This window comes from Triticum dicoccoides, chromosome 7B (assembly GCF_002162155.2).
Source record: "Triticum dicoccoides isolate Atlit2015 ecotype Zavitan chromosome 7B, WEW_v2.0, whole genome shotgun sequence".
Lineage (NCBI taxonomy): Eukaryota > Viridiplantae > Streptophyta > Magnoliopsida > Poales > Poaceae > Triticum > Triticum dicoccoides.
Genome location: NC_041393.1, coordinates 302,589,987 through 302,610,717, shown reverse-complemented (window position 1 = coordinate 302,610,717; position 20,731 = coordinate 302,589,987). Strand labels below are relative to the sequence as shown.

Here is a 20,731-nt window from a genome sequence, read left to right as displayed (position 1 = left end):
TGGCGTTAGGGTTATGGTGTGGGGTGGTCGTTGGTGTTCTTGCGGGCCGTCGCCGGCACCGGTGTGGACCGGGGACAGGGTGGTGTTCACGCGGGTCGAGGGAGGGGCCGGGTGGTGTTCCCGCGGGCCGAGGGAGGGGGGCGGGGTGGTGGATTTGATGCTTATGGTGGCTATGGATTTGGGATTGAGATTAGGGATTTTTGTTCCTTCATGAACTACGGGATTTTTGTTCTTGTACATATGCTAGGTTGTGACAACGGCAGTTTGCCGTGACCTTGGTTTCAGACGCCATGGTGCACATCGCAGATTTTGCTCCGTGACCATCGGAGCTTTTCCATTTGCCGGTTGTAACGTTTTGATCTGTGGATTGTATCTTTCCTCACTCGTCGGTTGTAGCGATCGCCGAGCCACAGACTTTTGCTTGTAGCTGAAATGTCCGCAGGTCGTAGCCTTTTCTGTTTAGTTGGTATGTAGCTTTTTTCACAAGTGGTTTGCAACTTGTCTGTTCGACGGTTGCAGCGGTATGCCCAAACCAGGTTTTAGATGCAAAATGTTGTGGCCGAATGCAACATTCGGGGGACTTTTTTTGAGGTACAAGAGCCTTACATTTTTAACTGAGATTTATAGTAGTACCTCTAGGTAAAGACTTGGCATAGAAAAAAACTGCCCTGCTTGTTTGTTTTCAACAGTTAGCTCTAGTCATTTAATGTTTTTTGACATGAAAATTAGTCGCATTCATTTCATTAACATGTCTTTTATCGGTTGTTATGGAGTAAACTAACAGAATCCATAGCCTCATATATATTGTTTTTGTCCTACGTTTTAAATGTGAATGTATATATTTTTCTCTAGCTACTGCTTGATTCGGCCTAGGTTTTTATTGAGTTCTTTTTCTTCTTCTCTTTTTCTAGTTGTTGCGGGCAGCTCTAGTGAGAATGAGGGGAGTAAGAAGGTTAACAAGAAGAATAAGAAGAAAGGCAATCTCCGTGGATTCAAGTTGAGGTTTAACTCAAAACGGCTGGGTCGGCTTGGGAAGCAGTTATCACCAGAGAAACAGAGAATTATAAGGAATGGCCCATTTGGACACTTGTTGGACATCTAGCCTTTCAAGGCGCCTCATGAGCTCATTGAGTTTGTTGTGATGTTCATGAATCACACACTCCATGGGTTCAAATACAAGAACAAATCCATCAACTTCAGCAAACTCATGGTGAGAAAGATTTTCAACGTGCCATCCGGTGATAGACCTGTGAAGCTTCTAAAGAAGAGCGATGAACATGACCTTCACAACATTTACAAAGAGGGGAACATGGCGCCAATCACCCATGTTATCAAGTTGCTCAAAGATTGCAGCGATGAGGATAAGGTTATGATAAAGGAAAAGACTTCCTATATGTAGTCTGATAGGAACCTATCGTCAGACCAATCGTGATCCGTCGATTTTTGTTTGATCCCATGGTTTGATCCGTCGATTTTTGTTTGATCCCATGGTCAGAGATCCTTCAGAAAAAATTCCCACAGCGAGTTATGTCCATAACTCACGCATGAACGTTCGCATATCCCCTCATCTCTCGCCTCTTTCATGGAGCTCGCACCAATCACGCCGCCCCCGTCCTCTCCGATGCCGCCGCCCAAATTCCTTCTTCTTTGCATCGTGCTTCCTTCCCACCACCTCACTAACCACTCGATCGACCACACGACGATGACCAGAACCCCTCCATCGACCTATTCCTCGACGCGGCCCTGGGTTACCTCGTCGATTTGACATCCAGATCTTAGGTGGCTGTGACCACCATGTCCACCGTGTTTTGCGTCACCAGGTTGCGCAGATCTTCAAGTAGTTGCCGGAGTACACGCCATCCGTCAGCCGGTGAACTACGAGCAATGGCGTCGGGTCCTTACCCCAAAATCGTAGTCGCTTCTCAGGATCGATGGTATAGCAGTGCGTGAATCATCACCTATCGCCACTCCCTACACATATTTGGGGAAAGTAGAACAAATTATTCTCAATTTGTTTCTACTAATTTTTGTGTCAAGTTTCATTGGTACATGTTCATGTTCTAGCGAGTATTGAGTATTGTTGGGTGTCACCAAATTTTTCTTTGTAGTATTTTTCATCACCAAATCATCGACAAAACTAGGTGTATTTGGTATCTTGCATGCAATCTTAGTTATTTTATGTTTTCAAATTTTTGTGCTTCCTATTCAGATGAAAATAGTTGAAATGGAAATATTTTCATGCTTCTTACATATGGAGCTTCCAAAGTACACTACATATGATTCTACTGTCTTGACAATGTGCTTGAATAGCTCACCATACATTTGTTTCATCAGGGCAGTTTGCACTCCACATACTTCTTCGCCACATATAATTTGCTTCCCTAGCTCAACCTAATTCCGTGAATTTTCTGGAAGGTAGAGGTGACATCTTTTGAGTTCTTCTCGCTGTTGCCTTCCACATCCACGATGGCCAAAGCCTCAGGTTTTATGTGCAACATTTAGGTTGATGTGGAAGACACAAAGGAGCACGGTCCTGCCATATTTCCATGCTTTGGGTGGAGATCATGGGTGTGTAAGAATTACGAGACGATGATTACATTGTCCACAGAAGCAACATTGCGCTGTCGTCTAGCCCTAGTTGAAGAAAAATTCAATTCTTTTTGGAAGCAAATTCTATTTTCCGTCGAACCACATTGCAATATCTTTCTATGCAATGTTTGATTGATGTAAACAAATATCTTTTCTACTAGAAAGTGTGCTGAATTTCATTTTTTCCTGCTTCATACAACTTATTTCGACGCTTCAACGGACACATGCTTCGATTACATTTTTTTCCTCCTTCATAAAACTTGATTTCGTCTTTCAATGGATGTTTTCTTCAAATTCAATCACCAGACCTGATCTCGCTAATGGCTAGTGCTCCTAGCTTGTTTAATAATATATAAATCATGTAATGAAACACATAATATATATGTCAGAGTGAATGTAGGACACATGTGCTATGAGAATATGAAACACTATGACACCGACGACCAGGATGAACCAAATATTTAGGGCGTTGAAGACGTGTGTAAAATGAAGCATGTTAATTTTTTGTCAACATCGAAGGAGAATTCAATATGCAAGGAAGCAATTTTTCTAGCCAACAGAAACATAGATTTGGTCCAATGAAAAAAGAATGGACGCTGATATCCACCACACATGTGGCATTTATGGGTATGTGCCGCACACCCCGTGTGGCATTGACACAGGACCACCCGCACGAGGACGTCCGGGCGCACCCAGTCACAACCCGCACGTTCGGTGTGCGGCGCGATCGCCCACACGTCCGGGTGAGCGAACCCGCGGCCCGCACGACCTCTCTCGGCCGTCATCCCTCTCCGCCTTGGAGCCACAGTAGCCACCGTCTGTTCCCACAGTTGCCATGGTCCGGATCCTCTTTCATGTTCGTTTAATTGCAGTTGCCATGTTGCCGAACTACAATTGCCATGTCTAACAACTACTGTTGCCATGGTTGCTCAACTGTAGTTGCCATCTCATGTCAAGTGCCAAATGTCATTTGTGGACAACTGCAGCTGTTGCCATGTATGGTCTGGTCTACTACAATTGTCATGATTTGAAAACTTTAGGAGTTGCCACCTACTAACACTAGGCAGTTGCCATGTAAACTACAGAAAGACATGAAAAAATAACATGTTCGGGTAAAGAAAGAGTTGTCATCTTCTTACAAGCATACTAGGGCAGTTGCCATGTACCCTGCAAAACACATGGAAACTGATAGCTTTGGGTGTGGGAGAGGAGACGGGCGTGTGGGCGACGATGGTATCTTTAGGAGTTGCCACCTACTAACACTAGGCAGTTGCCATGTAGCACTACAAAAAGACATGGCAAAATAACATGTTCGGGTAAAGAGAGAGTTTCCATCTGCTTACAAGCACACTAGGGCAGTTGCCATGTACCCTGCAAAACACATGGCAACTGACAACTTTGGGTGTGGGAGAGGAGACGGGCGTGTGGGTGAAGTGATAAACGCCCACACACCAGCCCCTCTGCGTGCGTGAAAACTGGTGTGTGGGCGAACTTCTAAATGCCCACACACCAGCCCCTTCGCATGGTTGAAACAGACATGTGGGCGACCGGATGAATGCTCACACACCAGCCTAGTCCTACATGGCATAAAAAAATCTAGCAAAACATGCCAAGATTCGTGCAAACACAAACGGAGGTTGATCCATGCGTGTGGGCGAGATGCAAATGCCCATATGTGTGGGCGTTAGTATTTTAGAATTGATAAAGTAGAAACACATATTTCTGGGTCGGTCTAGTTGCAATGGAAGCAATTTTTTGTAACAATGGATACACATTCTGCTTCATAAGGAAACAAACTATGGAAGTTTACTTCGCTACATTATTTTTTGAAAATTAGAAAATTTTGTGAGATTTGTTTTGCATCCTAGAATCATGGATCTGTTTCCTCAAATAACGTGATTTGTGGGCAGTTATTGGTTTCCTTCAATCACGTAATAGTTTCCTTAGTACACGCCCCATACGCGTGCAATCAACGCTCTGCAAGCTTCCAAGATGGATTGCCAGTGAAAGGTAGCAGATCAAACATCCAAGATGCTTCTTATCCAACAACATATGACTAGTCTGATATGATGCAAACTATCAGTAGTCTGATGCCTAGTGGTGCCCTACGATAAATAAAACATGGGCACTCATTGTGTTGGCAATAGTTGTGTGCCCTAGCACTGGAAATATGGTTAACCTTGAGTATCTAGCTTCGCTTGAAGACATGTCTTTGGTGCCTGACCTTTCTTGGGATGAGAATTTGTTGACACGAGCAATGGAGGAGGTTGCAGTCTTTCAAGAGAAGAAGGGGATGCAAGCAACAATGGAAAATACAATAGAGTTTCAAATTTGATCATGCCTTCCCATGTTAGTGATATGCAACGTTTCCATGACGGGACACCCCCATCTTTTTTCTTTGCTGCATGAAACCATTCATACATCTCTATAGCTCGCATTCTTTTTGTTGGCTAATGTATTTTTCTCATTGTATGCATATCATATACATGGATCACCTTGATATCCCGGCCGGCCTCCCAAACAAGCATGTCATTGATCATTCCGTGTCAAGGATACATTTTTTATGTCAAAAGGATTTCATTTGGGTGGATAAAGTGGACAAGAACAAGCTTACTCTTACCAGCCTTTCTACAGGAAACATACGCAAGTAATTTCGCTACGTCCCTTATATATTTTCTTTTGCCACAGTCTAATATTTCCTTTTCTCTGCTCACTGATTTTTCCGTGTAGCAATCTTTGAATTTTCTTTTCAGCTTATGGCAACGTTATCTTTTACTCTACCACTCATGTTGTTTTTGTTTTCCTTTTTGGTTCCTAGTCTCGGCTTCTGTGCAACACACTGTATGCCGCACAACTTGTGGGATAGGAAGTTGGTGCTGAAGCAGCCAGTGGGCAGGGAGTTGCTGCTGAAGCAGCTAGTGGCCAAGGAAGCCAAATTCAAGGTGCCGAAATTCAAGCAAAGGACTCTCAATCAAACGACGCTCAACCAAATATTGAGGTTAAACCACACCTGTCATCATCGCTCAATGATTGGCTGTAACATTCATTCCCTAGCATGCAAGATCTAAGGGTACTTATTTTCCATCTCCATTTTCTCTTTTCTTTGTATTCATTTTCATATCTCTTTTTTACCTTTGCCTCTGCATTATTTTTGTACCCAGTTGCAACTGTATACATTTTTTGCTACATCCTTTACTCTAATGTGCTACAACCATGTTATGTTTTGCTACATAGGGTTTAATTTTCATACCTACTTGTTTTTTGCTACATCCATATGCCTAATGTGCTACAACTACATTCTGTTTTTGCTTCATCCATATCAGAAATTTGCTACAACCATATCAATAATTTGCTACATAGAGGCATGTATCCTTGTTTTTGCTTCGTCCACAACGGTAAATAGCTACAATCACATTGTGTTTTGATACATAGTGATAGAACAACATACCTACTTGTTTTTCGCTTCATCCATACCTCTAATGTTATACAACCACATTGTGTTTTTGTTACATCCATACTTTTCAAAAGTTACATACAGATGACTAAATTTGTTCTACACATGCCTTCCTGTAGGTACCAACTCAGTTCCAAATACTATTCGACAAGCACAAGGGGATTTTTGCAGCGGAGGTAGATGATGTAGTAGGCAAGTTTGGACAGTGTTTAAAGGGATTGCAGTGAAACCGGATGGCCGCTCTCCTTCATGATGTTGGAGACGCCATCACAGCTACCGATGAGCCCAACTTTTCCTTTGCAACACCTAGCATGGATGAATGTCGTGGAAAAGAGCATGATGCTCAAGCTGCAAATGCCGACATTGACGCTCAAGCTCAAGCTAAAGCTACAACACCTAGCATGAACAAGGATGAAGTCAATGGGGAGCTGACAAAGAACCAAGAAGTTGCAACAGAGGCTGCTAAAACTCATGAGCAACAAAGAGTGAGTTTCAAGATGGAAGGCAACGCCTCACCTCGCAGCCCCCCACTCTTCTATGATGCACCCAGGAGTGTGACAACTAGGATTTGGGATGATGAGCCATCACATGAGCTATTCCCAAGGGGTTCAGAAGACTACGAGTTGATGCATTGCAGGGATGAGCCTACAAACAAGAAGAGCACATTCAGCCCCATCTATGCCAACATTCCTGTGTTTCATGTATCAGACGATGATGACAGCCCAAGTATGCTTCCTTCCTCCTGCATCATTTCTTTTTGTTTTATCCATGTCATTTTTGTGTGTTTGTGTTATTGCAGCAAATTGTTTTGTAGAATCCCTCATAAGCTCATCCATTTATTTTTGTTGCAGCTCCTACGATGGTCGGTATAGAAGAGCAAATTGTTGATGTAAGCAACGACCCAAGAACACACGACAAGAACACTAGGAACAAGAGGATGGCTAAAGTTCCGGCCGTAAAAAATACCAAGGCAAAGAAGCAGAAGGTCGATAAACAAGATGCAGCTGCAACTATGTATGAGAAGTATATTAAGCATGTGAAACCATTGAGGAGAACAGTTCCCAATGAACATCTATGAGCTACCTAAGCCCTATCTCTTTTTGATTTTTATTATTTATTTGTCTGCTCGAAACAAATGATTCATTTGGCTGCAAGTATGGTAATAGGACACCTTTCGCTAAGATAGGTGGATTTTCATTGGATACAAGAAATTCCTCATATGCTTCAAGCCTCGCGGGGGTGGTGAGGTTATTCACTATGTATCGAGATGTACAACCTCACATCTCATGCAAAAGCAATAGGGCTGTGAAGAAATACATGTTCTCAGTCCACGGGGCGGTAACTTTTGTAAAAACAAGCAATGGTTCATCCCTTTTTCCCACATTTTTGTTGCAACACACACTGATCATTTTGTTGTTTCTTTCAAGCAGGTTCTACTAAAACAAGACCCATCAACCTTCTAACCATTAGTTCTCATGCCTGAGCTATAAAGGGTTGTCAAAAAATACAAGATTAATTTTTTTGACCTCGTAAGTTTCCCACAAGCCTTTTTTTGTTCCATACCACAAATACTTTCAAATATGTATCCGACAATGCGACGCAGCTGTAACATTTTTTATGTTCTAAGTCCATTTGCATTCTTTTGTATTTCCAGCTCTTTTTCACTTCATGAGCGCCATTGGATAGTCGTTTGCGCAAACTTGCTTCACAAGCAGTGGAATGTATTTGACTCAATCAACACAAAAGGGAAAACATCTCCTTTGAAGAAGAAGGCCAATAACCTGGTTAGCTCATGCTCTTATTTATATTTGTGTTTTCCCTCGATTCGTCTACATAAATTCCCTGCTGTCATCTTTACACATCTCATTTTTTTTCCAAACTTTGTGTGTGTTTTTGGTGGTAGACACTATTGCAGGATGCTGCTAACGCGACACTATGATCAGAGACCCTTCAACAAAACTTTGTGCGATGCATTAATCACAAACGGTGATGTAAAAAAACCGTCAAAAAATATGCAAAACGTTTGCGATGAAGTATACATCCAACATGGTTCAGATATTAGTTGCGTGTGCGATGCGAGGCATACGGTTCAGTTCAATGAACTGTTTGTGATGAGGCTGAACAACAGAAATGGGCAGCCAGATGAAGGCATGTGCGATATACGGCATACAATTCAGTCGGATAAACTGTTTGTGATGAGGCGGAATAATAGAAACGGGCAGCCAGATGAAGGTGTGTGCGATATACGACATACAGTTCACTCTGATGAACTGTTTGTGATTAGGCAACACAAAAGAAACGGTTAGCCATATCAAGGTGGGTGCGATATACTCGGATTAACTGTTTTCGATTAGGCAACGCAACAGAAACATCCAATTACATAGGTGGCTACTACACACATGACATTTTTATACACCGAAGTAAACTATTACATGCATAATTAACTAGGATAAATGATCATCTGATCATCATCTACTTCTTGTGACGCTTGCCACCACTGCTCTACTAGGATAAATGGAACAATATTCTTTACTGTGAATAGTGTGCTCTGTTGGGCACACAAGTATATGGATCATAGCCTTGGGCGAGCAATGTGCCTGCACGTGTCGTGCTAGCTCGATGTTCTTTCTATGCTAAGTTTCCATTAATTGATGGCGTTTTATGAACACGCTACCGTTTCTCGCCATTTCCTCACCGGTTTCCCGCCGCCACCCAGTGATATTGCGCATAAACCTAGGCAGCGCGTGACGCATGGAGGCAACAAGCGCAACCTGTAGCACATCCACCTTTTCCAAGCATGCCAACCCACCAAAGCGCCGCCTCTGCGATCAACCTCCTCGACAAGGAAAACGAGACGGCGCCATGACCCGTCGTGGCCGAGGCGCTCCCCAACAATGCGATGGACGACGCCATGATGCGCGTCATCGCCAGGGTTGAGCAGACCCTTGGCTGGCGCTTCAACATCACAAATCAAGACAGGCATGTCAGCGCCGAGAGGCTACAGCTCGCCGCACAACATGATCAATGTCGCATTGATAGGCTGCAGCTCGCCACACAACGATACTGTTGGAGCGCCACAGAGCGAGAGGCGCGGCGCGCGGCACAACAAGAGCGGGTCCATCAGTTCTTTCCTACTGTCGACAGGGCGTCACAGCTGGGTACACGTCTCGTCAGTACCCCCATTCCTCGCCAGGAGTTGGCAGAGGCCGTCTGTGCCGTACTTGCACCAGAGGCCGGCCGTGCCGTACTTGCACCGGACGCCCGCCGCACCGTTCACATGGGTCGCGCCGTTCGCCTTGTCCGTGGCCTGCTTGATGCCAATGTGCTGGTAGAGGAACATGGTCGTCGCACCTTTGAGCCGGTGATCTCCGATGAAATAGCCAACTTGGAGCTCGACATCGCGCTCTAGATGTACCGCGAGCGTGTCGACCACTTGCACGAACGCGTGCACGAGTTTAGGCAGAGCCAAGAGCTACCATAGGCAAGGGCTACTGGTCATGGTCTCATGGACACATTTTATTTTGTTGAGTTGTTTCGACGTGGATCGCTGTGTATTCACAACAATCATAATATTGCTCTATTTATTGCTCCGTTTCAATGTGTGTACTCTATTTTTCGTTATTATATGTTCTATTTCAATGTGTGTGTATATGCTTTTCATTCTGTATATGTGGATGATAACAGCTAGATACAAATTAGTATACAAAAGCAGATAGAAAATGGAATTCATAATATATATTAATTGTTCATTAGTTCATCACAGAATATATATAATGTCATCACATATACGTGATGATACTTAACTACTATGTACAATGCATAAAATTGAAAATGAACAATACTAAAACTAATAATCCTTCCTAGGGGCTGTATTCCGACAGTCCCTCGCCAATAGCTCCCTGGTGCGTGGCGTCTTCCCAGCGTGGAGGGAGTACTCCGCCTCCTCCGCCTCGCAGCGCTTGACGTACCAATCTGCCTCTTGCTGGCGGACGAGCGCGAACAATCTTGCCATTTTGTTGGGCACCCACTGGAGCTCCTCGTCGATGGCACACTGGAGCTTATCGACCCACCTCCACGCAGCGATGAGGCGCCTCGCACCTTTGACCTTCCTCGCGAAGTACCCGTCTTCTTACACCTCCTCCGCATGATGACGCGCCCGCCCCCAAAGCTCCACCGCCTCCTTTTTCCAGGTGGCATCATGGGCTTCACAGACCGCCTGGTACGTGGCTTCCTCCTCCGCCATCTCCTTCTTGAACGTCACTTGTCTGGCTTTCTCAGTCGGCGGCAGCGACTTCCACAAACAAAGATTGTACTGGCCCCAAAACCACTCCAAAGTTGGGGGGTCCAGCGCAACCTTGTCCGGCGGCGCGTAGGCGTCCTCCTCATCGCTGCACTTTGACTAAGCGTCCTCAGGGGCGAGGAGGGGGGGCACCTCCTCGTCGACACGTGGGCAGATCGGCGGTGCCATGGCAGAGATTTGAGAGAGAGAGAGAGAGAGAGGGTGAGCGAGGGGTGGATGTAGATGAGAATGCAAGTGGGATGACACGAGCAAGGTAGTATTTATTGGCGGCCGGAATCTAGATCAATGAGAACAGTACACACGCCGGTCGTCGGAATTTACGAGTACTATAGTTTGAATTACACACGATTCCGCAGCAAAAGCCGTGTGTGAACTTAATAGCTGACGGTTTCCAATACACAACCATGTCTGATTAATAACCCGCTCCACTCACCTTCCAAACCTCGAGGGGAGAAATAGAGTGCAAATCGTGTGGGGCCCGATTGTCTTGCCAGATCTTTACATTTTCTTTTTTGAACACTAGATAGTTACGTCATTTGATCATTTTTTTATTTTTTGGCATTTAAATGCCATGACACTCCATGCATGTGTCCAAGCCGTGACACTAATATGTTTAAAAATTTGTTCCAATTTACTGCACATGGAATTAACTCACACATAAGTACACAAATATTTTTTTTCAAAACGTTATGGTTAGCCGCTGCATGTAGACACAGTTCAAATTTGGATTACGGTCATTAAATGGCTAGAAAATCACATAATGTCTTAAAAAGGTCAAATGACCCTTGAAATTTTCAAATTTTTGACATGACATCTGTATTAGTGCACGCTAACTGTAGAATTTTTTTGAAGCCCATAAGAGGAAGCTATTGTCGATTCGTCATCAAACATGCATTGTTCCCTCTCGGAACCACGAGCCTTCAGGTGAGTTGCTCCGGTTCTTTAGGTGTGTGTGTCCAAACTTCTGTCAAACAAGCCAATTTTTTTGCCACATCATCTTTGTGGCATGACATTACGTCAAGCAAGGTTTCATGTGTTTTTGATCATTTTTTATTTTTTTGGAATTTAAATGGCATGGCTCTCCATGCATGTGTCTAGGCCGTGACACCAATATGTTTGAAAATTGTTTACTGCACATGAATTAACTCGCACACAAGTACACAAAAATATGATTTTTCAAACCGTTATGGTTAGCCGTTGCATGTAGATGTAGCTCAATTTTGAATTACAGTCATTAAATGGATAGAAAATCACTTAAATGTCTTTAAAAGATCAAATGACCCCTAGAATTTTCCAAATTTTCACATGACAGTTGTATTAGTGCACATTAACTGTAGAATTTTTTGAAGCCCATAAGAGGAAGCTATCCCCCATTCGTCATCAAACATGCATTGTTCCCTCTCGGAACCACGGGCCTTCTAGTGAGTTGCTCCGATTTGTGAGGAGTGTGTGTCCAAAATTTTGTAAAACAGGCCAATTTTTTACCACATCATCTTGGTGGCATGACATTACATCAAGCAAGGTTTCATGTGTTTCTGATCTTTTTTTTTTGGAATTTAAATGACATGGAACTCCATGCATGTGTGTAGGCCGTGACACCAATATGTTTGAAAGTTCCTTCCAATTTACTGCACATGGAATTAACTCGCACATAAGTACACAAATATGATTTTTCAAACCGTTATGGTTAGCCATTGTATCAGTGTACAAAAGTATGAGCTCTTTTGTACCCCTTACTTGTGCAAGGGCAGTTCTAACCATCCTATGGCTGGGCTCGACAGAGCAACAGAAGGATAAACGCGAAGACTACCAAGACATATACTCGAAGAATAAGGAGCAGAGGGCGAGCTGGACCTCCCTGGCAACACCCTTGCCTGGGCAACTTGCGCAGCACCAGCAAGCCCATCACCCTTAAGGCTGAGAGCTCTGACACCATCGACAACGTTAAGATGAAGATCTGAGAACGCATGCTTGGTAGCATGCAGATCCTCATAAAGATTGATAGCCTACAGGTCCATGTTGGACCAGAAGACGAAGACCCCCGGCAAGACCCTTGCCGAGGACGACTCCAAGGCCCCCAGCAAGCCTTGCCGGGGACGATCGCTGGGCCATGGCCAGACCCGCGCCTGGCAAAGTTTCGCCACCTCACCACCACTCCAGTGCGACGATCGGCGTGCCAACTAAGCAGACGCCTGCGTGGTGGCATGTAGATCTTCGTAGAGGCTCTACCATCGCGCCAACGCAACAGCTAGTTAGCCAGCATGGCGCTACATGCCTCGTCAGCCTGTATGCGTGTCGAAGCAAGGGGGAGCGGCAACGGACGGGATGGCTTCTGTTGCCGTCCCCGATAAAGTAAGAGGGCACATAGGCAGCGCATTAAATCCATTTATCCTACGTTGCCGAGCGATAAGCTCGTACACTGTAGCTTGCCACCTCCTGTGTGCCACTGTGGCAACCCCTTTTACGTATAAAAGGAGGCCCAAGTCATACAGAAAGAGGGTTCAGACTTTTGGACTGGGCCCGCATAGTAGCTAGTTCAAAATCTCAAGAACACATATATCCAGACAAGCAGGACTAGGGTATTACGCATCTTTGCGGCCCGAACCTGGGTAAAATCCCTGTGTACTAACTGCTAGACCTGCTCTTCATGCAGCTAATCCCCCGCCGAACATAGATGGGACCCTTGTGACCCCATAGGTGTTCGTTTCCCCGATATCTTTGGCGCGCCAGGTAGGGGGCGTTAGCTATGAGAATCTGGTCGGTTAGTTAGTACAGTAGTTTCCTCATCGCCATGGCTCTGAAGAAGAAGACGATTGCAGCGATCGGCCTGTTCGGAGCCGCTCCGTTCGTGCCCGCGTGGACGGGCGATGCATTAGACGCCAGCGGCGAAGGAGATCAAGACCGTCCGCGTGACCAAGACGCGAGAAGCCAGGCGAGCGGCGTCGTCCGCAGCGGCGACGATGGTCTGCACGCTGTCGCGCCCATGGATAGAGCTGCGCTGCCTGCGGGTGGCGCGGGGACCTCCAAGGGCAGGAAGACGACCCCTCCGGCGCATGCACCGCGGTCCTCTCAGCTCATGCGCGACGAACAACGCCGCGATGTTGAAGACCCCGGGCACCGCCGCGGCAAAAGCCCTCAGCGTCACTCTCAGTACGCGCAGGGCCGACATGCATGCCATGATGCTGGCAAAAAAGGCGCGCGGCCGCAGAATCGTGATGGGACTCCTTCTAATGTAGTTAGATGTCCGAGTTCCTCCCATTCCTCGCGCCTGTCGCTGCTACCCTCACGAGCAGAAGCATTGGTGCGAGCGCAGCTACTCCTCGACTTTCCTCCTACTCTGGAGAAGCAAGAAGAGTGGAGGGCTGCCATCCAAAGCCTTATCAGCCATGCCAACAGGGACGGCCACCGGGAAGCAAGTCCCTCGCGGCGCCGGGCCACCGAGCCGGCGCGTGTTGACAGTGGAAGGGTCAGAGGCGCTGCGACCACGGTGCACTCCCCTCCACCACGGCCGGCCCGTCGGGTTGACGCCCGTGATAACGTGTCTACGGCGTCGTCCAACCCACGGACACGTCGTGACCACCGTCAAGTTCTCCGAGAGCGTCTCAAGGAAGACGCCCGGACCGCTATCGAGCGGCGATGGGATGCACGCCATCAATCTGATAGGCATGCTGGGCCTACTGTGTACAAGCCTACACCGGGGGACGCTGGCGACTTGCCTTATGCGATAACTTGTCCAGCGTTCACCCATGAGCTACGGCAGTTCCAGTGGCCCAACACCCGCGTGTTCAAACCGGAGGTCTTGGAGAAGTACGACGGCAAGACCCACCCATCTGAGTTCCTGAGAGTTTACACCATTATGATGCAAGCTGCCGGAGCACGAGACGACAAGGTACTCGCCAACTATTTCCCGTTGGAACTCAAGCCCAACATCAGGTCATGGTTGATGCATTTGCCGATAGACTCCATAACCTCTTGGTCCGATCTGTGCCACGAGTTTGTTGGTGCCTTCACGGGCGGCCACGTAGCTCCTGGACAGGCAAGAGATTTGCATGTGATCCCTCAAAGGGATGGAGAATGCTTGCGCAAGTACATACAAAGATTCAGCTGTGTACAGTACAACATCTCCGATGTTCATCCCGCCACTGTCATCAGCGCGTTCCATCAGAACATGCGCAATCGTAAGATGCGTGAAGAGCTGGCGATGAACAAGGTTGTAGATGTTGCCGAACTGTATGTTCTGGCCAATAGATGTGCCCGAGCTAAGGAAGGAATTAAGTACCCCGGCAAGGACGCCGACGTGGGAAGTGATTGTGAAGATGAAGATGCTGTCACCCCAACAAAGATGGGCCGACGACGCAACAGGAAGCGCAAGGACAAGACCATGCTTGCCGTCAAGGAATCCGGCGACCCCGGTGCTGCCAAGAAGGCCAAGGTTGACGACCCCGACAAGGAGATTGCCGGGTGCAACGCCTGCCAGACCTTGGCGGCTGCCGACAAGTCAGAGGGCTCCGACAAGCAGTACTGCAAGATCCACCATACCAAGGGCCAAAATCTCTAGAATTGCCGCCAAGTGGAGCTGCTGATGGAGAAGCAAAGGGCTAAGTACGAGAGACGAGACAAGGAGAAGGGCCCAGGTGGCGCTGAAGGATCCGGCAAGAAGCACGACGGTCGAGGAGGACGCAGCGACAAGGAGAAGCAACAAGAGAGTCCTGGCCGAGGCCGCGACAAGAAAGAGGAGGATGACGATCATGATGATGATGACGAGTCCACCGAACATGAGTTTCAGAAGGCGACAGAGGTCATGTGTTGATGGAGGTGCCTCGTTGCATACCTCCCACCGCCAACTAAACAGTGGGTGCGTGAGATTAATGCAACAGAACCAATGGTCGACGCCCATAAGCCACTGAGGTAGTCCCACACGCCTATTGTCTTCGACGCCGAGGATCACCTGATCGCACAACTGCGGTCGGGTGTTTGCCATTGTTGGTATCAGCAACAATACGCAACCTCAAGGTGACAAATATGTTAGTTGATGATGGGGCCTGCCTGAACTTGATCTTGCCCAACGTGATCAAGAGGCTGCAGATCCCTGATGAAGATCTTGAGGAAACGGGTATGTTCCAAGGGATCAATCCGGGGAGGAGCTAGCCCAAGGGAAAGGTCACACTACCAATCACGTTTGGTGGCGACCTTAACTACAGGATAGAGAGAATCGTTTTCGATGTTGCCGAGATCCCGTTGCCATATAACGGGAATGTTGGCCGCGCGGTGCTGGCCAAGTTCATGGCGGCATCGCTGTACGCATATAACAAGCTGAAGATGCCTGGCCCGATGAGCATCATCACCATCAGCTGCGATAAGAAGGACGCGCTCATCTGCGTCGATCAGCTCTATCGAGAGGCGGTCACAGCGTCTGCCGCCAAGGCACCTGCTCCCGCCACCGAGAAAAAGGCCAGCAAGGCCTCGGCCGTCGGAAAGACTCCTGGCTCCGGCAAGGGTTCCTGCACTCACCCGGTAAACCTGCCTCTTCAGAGTGCTGTGTTCCCGCTGAGGACGTGCCGAGAGCTCTACCGGCAAGAGCAAGAAGTCTAAGGTGACCCCACCAGAAACCAAGAAGGTGTCCGTCAAGGAGGATGGCACGGGCGGAGCTTTTACTATAAGCTCCACCCTTGACAGCAAATAGGAAAACACGCTCGTCGCCTTCCTGCGGGCGAATGTCGACGTGTTTGCATGGCAAGCATCCGACATCCCTGGCGTTCCCAGGGAGGTGATTGAGCACCATCTTGCTGTCTGCCCCCATGCACGGCCGTCAAGCAGAAGGTCATAAAGCAAGCTTTGGAGCGCCAAGAGTTTATCATCGAGGAGATCAGGAAGTTGGAGGCGGCAGGCTTGGTCAAGGGAGTACTCCACCCGACGTGGTTGGCCAATCCAGTGGTAGTACGTATGGCGAATGGGAAGTGGAGGCTATGTATCGAGTGTACTGATATCAATAAAGCCTGTCCAAAGGATCCTTTCCCATTGCCACATATCTACTAGATAGTGGACTCCACTGCTGGGTGCAACCTACTGTCGTTCCTTGACGCTTACTCAGGATATCATCTGATCTTCATGACGAAGGAAGATGAAGAAAAGACCACATTCATCACCCCATGTGGCACATACTATTTTGTACGGATGCCTTTCGGGTTGAAGAGCGCTGGTTCGACGTTCGCCCGAGCGGTCCAAATTGGTTTTGAACACCAGCTCCATAGAAATGTGGAAGCCTACATGGATGATATCGTGGTCAAAACTAAAGACAAAGCTACGCTCATGCAGGACCTGGAAGAAACCTTTGCAAATCTGTGCAAGATCAACCTCAGGCTCAACCCAGAGAAGTGTGTGTTCGGCGTCCCGTCCAGCAAACTTCTTGGGTTCTTTGTGTCTCAATGTGGAATCGAAGCGAATCCCAACAAGATCAAAGCCATTGAGCAGATTGAGGCGCCTAGACGAGTCAAGGACGTCCGTAGGCTTGCCGCCTGCGTTGCCGCCCTGAGTAGGTTTATCTCTAAGTATGCTGAGCGCGCCCTCCCCTTTTTCAAAATTTTGAAAAAAGCGGGTCCAATGAAATGGACTCTGGAGGCAGAGGCAGCGCTGCAAGATTTAAAGAGGTACCTCTCCTCTACGCCAATACTAGTCGCCGCCCAAACCACAAGAGCCGTTGCTGCTGTACTTGGTAGCAACAAATCAAGTGGTCAGTGCTGCGCTAGTGGCGGAGAGAGAAGCTGAGGAAGAGGCGACGGCGGCGGCAAGGCCATTGGATGAGGAACCAGGGCCGGCATGGCCCGATGCCGGCAAGGCAGAACCTGGAGCAGAGCCCGGTTCCGGCAAGACAGAGTTTGTGCAAATGAGCAAAGTAAAGCATAAGAAGAAGGTGGTGCAGCACCCAGTCTACTTTGTCAGCTCCCTCTTACAAGGGGCTAGGTCAAGGTATTCTAGCATGCAGAAGTTTCTTTTTGGCCTTCTTATGGCCTTGAGAAAGCTGCGCCACTATTTTCAAGCACACGAGATCACCATCGTCACTTGCCTCCTGTTGCCATGAATCTTGCACAACCCAGATGCAACTGGGAGGATTGTGGAGTGGGCGTTGGAGCCGTCGAGCTTTGGGCTCAAATTTGAAAGTACTTTGATGATCAAGAGCAGGGCTTTGGCAGAGTTCATAGCAGAATGGACATCCATGCCCAACGAAGAAGTTCAAGAGACCACCCTTCCTGGCAAAGGGGCAAGTAGTCATTGGATTATGTGCTTTGATGGGCTTTCTCGTTACAAGGTGCTGGTGCCGGCGTGCTGCTCGTCGTGCCCACCAGAGAGCGCCTCAAGTACGTAGTCCAGATGCACTTTCCCCGGGAGAGGTCGACAAACAACACCGCAGAGTACGAGGGGCTGCTTGCCGGTCTCAGGATCGCGACAGACCTTAGAATTAGGAAGCTTATTGTCAGGGGAGATTCACAACTTATCGTCAAGCAAGTCAACAAGGATTATCAGAGCCCGCCGATGGAGGCTTATGTGGATGAAGTGAGGAAGTTGGAAGAGCGCTTTGACGGTATGCAAGCAGAGCATGTTCCTTGAGCAGGGAACAACATTGTCGATGACTTGTCAAAGCGCGCTGCCCTCAAGCTACATGTGGAACCAGGTACATTTGTGCCTCAATTAACTCAGCCATCCATCAAACCATCAGCAGAGAAGAACAAGCGAAGGAAGGCGGGCCCCGACAAATACTTTCCCGCAGAGCTCCTAGGAGCCGCCGACAAGGAAGTTGCCGGGTACCCCGAGCTTGCCGGGGAGCAGCAGCCTCCGACAGAGTCCTAAGCTCTTGCCGTAGAGACAGCTGCCCCCGCGGTAGAAGACATGCCTCTAGTCCTTGCCGTCGAGCCTCAGGCTCCAGCATGGGCACAACATATAGTCTGTTTCCTCCAAACAGGGGAGCTCCCTGAGGAGCAGGAAGAAGCAGAGAAAGTAGCCCATTGGTCTAGCATGTACCAGTTTGTGGATGATGTCCTTTATAGAAGGAGGACGAACGACATGCAATTGAAGTGTATTCCTTGGGAGGACGGGCTGGAGCTGCTGGCACAGATACACGGAGGCATATGTGGCTCCCACATAGGGTCAAGGGCCCTTGCCGACAAAGCATTCCGACAAGGTTTCTTCTGGCCCACTGCCCTCCAGGATGCAACGGCACTAGTAAACAAGTGTGAGGCGTGTCAGTTTCATTCAAAGAAGCTTCGTCAACCAGCTCAAGCCCTTCAAACAATCCCTCTTTCCTGGCCATTTTCGGTCTGGGGGCTCGACATACTGGGCCCCTTTCCCCGTGCTGTCGGGGGCTTTGAGTACTTGTATGTTGTGATGGACAAGTTCACAAAGTGGTCGGAGGTGGAGCCAGTGAGAAAGGTGACAACGCAATCGGCCGTCAAGTTCTTCAAGGGACTCGTTTACCATTTTGGCCTACCAAACATAGTCATCGCCGACAACGGCACGCAGTTCACGAGCCGCACCTTCATGCAGTATATCCAAGACCTTGGCAGCAAAGTTTGCTTTGCTTCTATTGCTCATCCAAGAAGCAATGGCCAGGCGGAAAGGGAAAATGCTAAAGTGTTGTGAGGCCTCAAAACGAGAACTTTTGACAGGTTGCGCAAGTGTGGAAGGCGCTGGATTGATGAATTGCCAACGGTTCTTTGGTCAATCAGAACGACACCAAATCGAGCCACTGGCTAGACACCCTTTGCCCTGGTATACGGGGCAGAAGCAGTTCTCCCCACGTAACTCATATGCGGGTCACCTCGAGTGCTCGCTTATGATGAGCTTGAGCAAGAGCAGTTGCACCAAGATGATGCAATGCTCCTTGAGGAAGATTGTCTTCGAGCTGCTGTGTGAGCCGCTCGCTACCAGCAAGCCTTGTGCCGCTATCATAGCCGCAAGGTTCACGCCCGAAGCCTTGAGGAAGGCGACCTTGTTCTTCGGCGTGTTTCGTATGCCAAGAATTCCAACAAGTTGACGCCAAAGTGGGAAGGCCCCTATCAGGTAATATGAGTCACCAGGCACAGTACAGTCTGCTTGGCGACCAAAGATGGCATTCCGGTGAGCAACTCCTGGAATATCGAACATCTTAACAAGTTTTACCCATAGGGCGCGGTTACCGGGAGCTTTGGCAACCCCCTTTTTGTACTAGTCTTGCCGGTAAGGCATGTAACCCTATGTACAGAGCTAGGTGTAGATCCTGTGTGCAGTCAGATAGCTTTTAGTATGTACAGTTTCCTGCTAGTTTCCATGTTTTTATATACATGCTTTTAGTATGTACAGATCTGCGCACAATCAGATACGGGAAACTAGCAGGATTTGTATATATAGATAGTTTTTAGCAGGAAACTGTACCTATAAATTGAGAAAAAAGATAAGTGCCCCGTAATCCCGGTTCTTGCCCCTTTCCTCTGCAGGCGCGACAGGCGAAGAAAGGTGACAGGCATGGGGAACAAGGCGGCAGAGAGCTTGATGAGGAAGCCCGTCCACCACCGGCGCCAGAGCCAGCAAGACGCAACCCCCGGCAAGGCGTGTTGTCGAGGGAGGGAGGAGGCAGACTAGATGATGGTGCTGCCACTGATGGCCAGCTGGAGTCGGAGTCGTAGTCCTCCCGCCCGCTACCGTCGTCGTCGCTGGCGCTGTCCTCCTCGCCACTGTCATTCGAGGAGGAGCTTTCGTCGTTAGTGGAACTCTCCACGCAGCACCCTAAGCAGGTTCCTGAGCTCCCGAAGTCCTTGAAGGAGAGCAGGCCATTCTCCATTAATTTAAAATGGAGGACGAGCCCCTCTGACAAGCTGTGGGCGCATGCAAAAGTTTTCCACCCGTGGCGGAGGTACATGACGTGAGGGCGCGGGAAGCCAACATTGACCCACGTGCTGCGATTCCCGCAGCCCCTCATGTGTAGCTTGAAAGCCTGCGGCGGATCCTGCTCCATCACCCGTGTGAGACGGAGATGGCCGCTCACGCGCTTGTATAGGCGGATGAAGAACTCGAGGGGCTGGTCCCCGACATGGCTGTCCATTGGAGGAAGAGCCGCCAGCGGAAGCACAGCCGACGTGCCGCCCCGTCCTCCTCTTCCACGAGCACCGCGGCGGCCTTGGCCTCGTCCTCTTCCTCTCCCCCTCGCAGCAGGCTCCGCCACCGGAAGCTCTGGGGGAGGAGGAGCGGGCTGTCGAGAAGAAGCACTCGTCGCCACCGTCGAAGCGCCGACGCGCCGTCTCACCATGGCGAATGGAAGAAAGATGTCAAGCAGAAGGAGGAGAGGAGGATGAGTGCGGAGAAACACCGTCCCTCTCCCTTTTTATAGAAGAGGAAGGCCGGAGCTTGGCCACCCAGCC

General features: G+C 48.4%; 1 protein-coding gene across 1 annotated transcript in view; it reads left to right on the top strand.

Annotated features, from left to right (window-relative positions):
• The window catches only part of LOC119336480 (polyadenylate-binding protein 2-like), a 12,259-nt gene extending 10,808 nt beyond the window's left edge, over positions 1-1,451 (top strand). Inside the window, exon 11 of the transcript XR_005162555.1 lies at positions 912-1,451. The gene's annotated coding sequence lies outside the window, so the exon portion shown is untranslated. The remainder of the gene's footprint in view (positions 1-911) is intronic.
• The last annotated feature ends 19,280 nt before the right edge of the window (positions 1,452-20,731 follow it).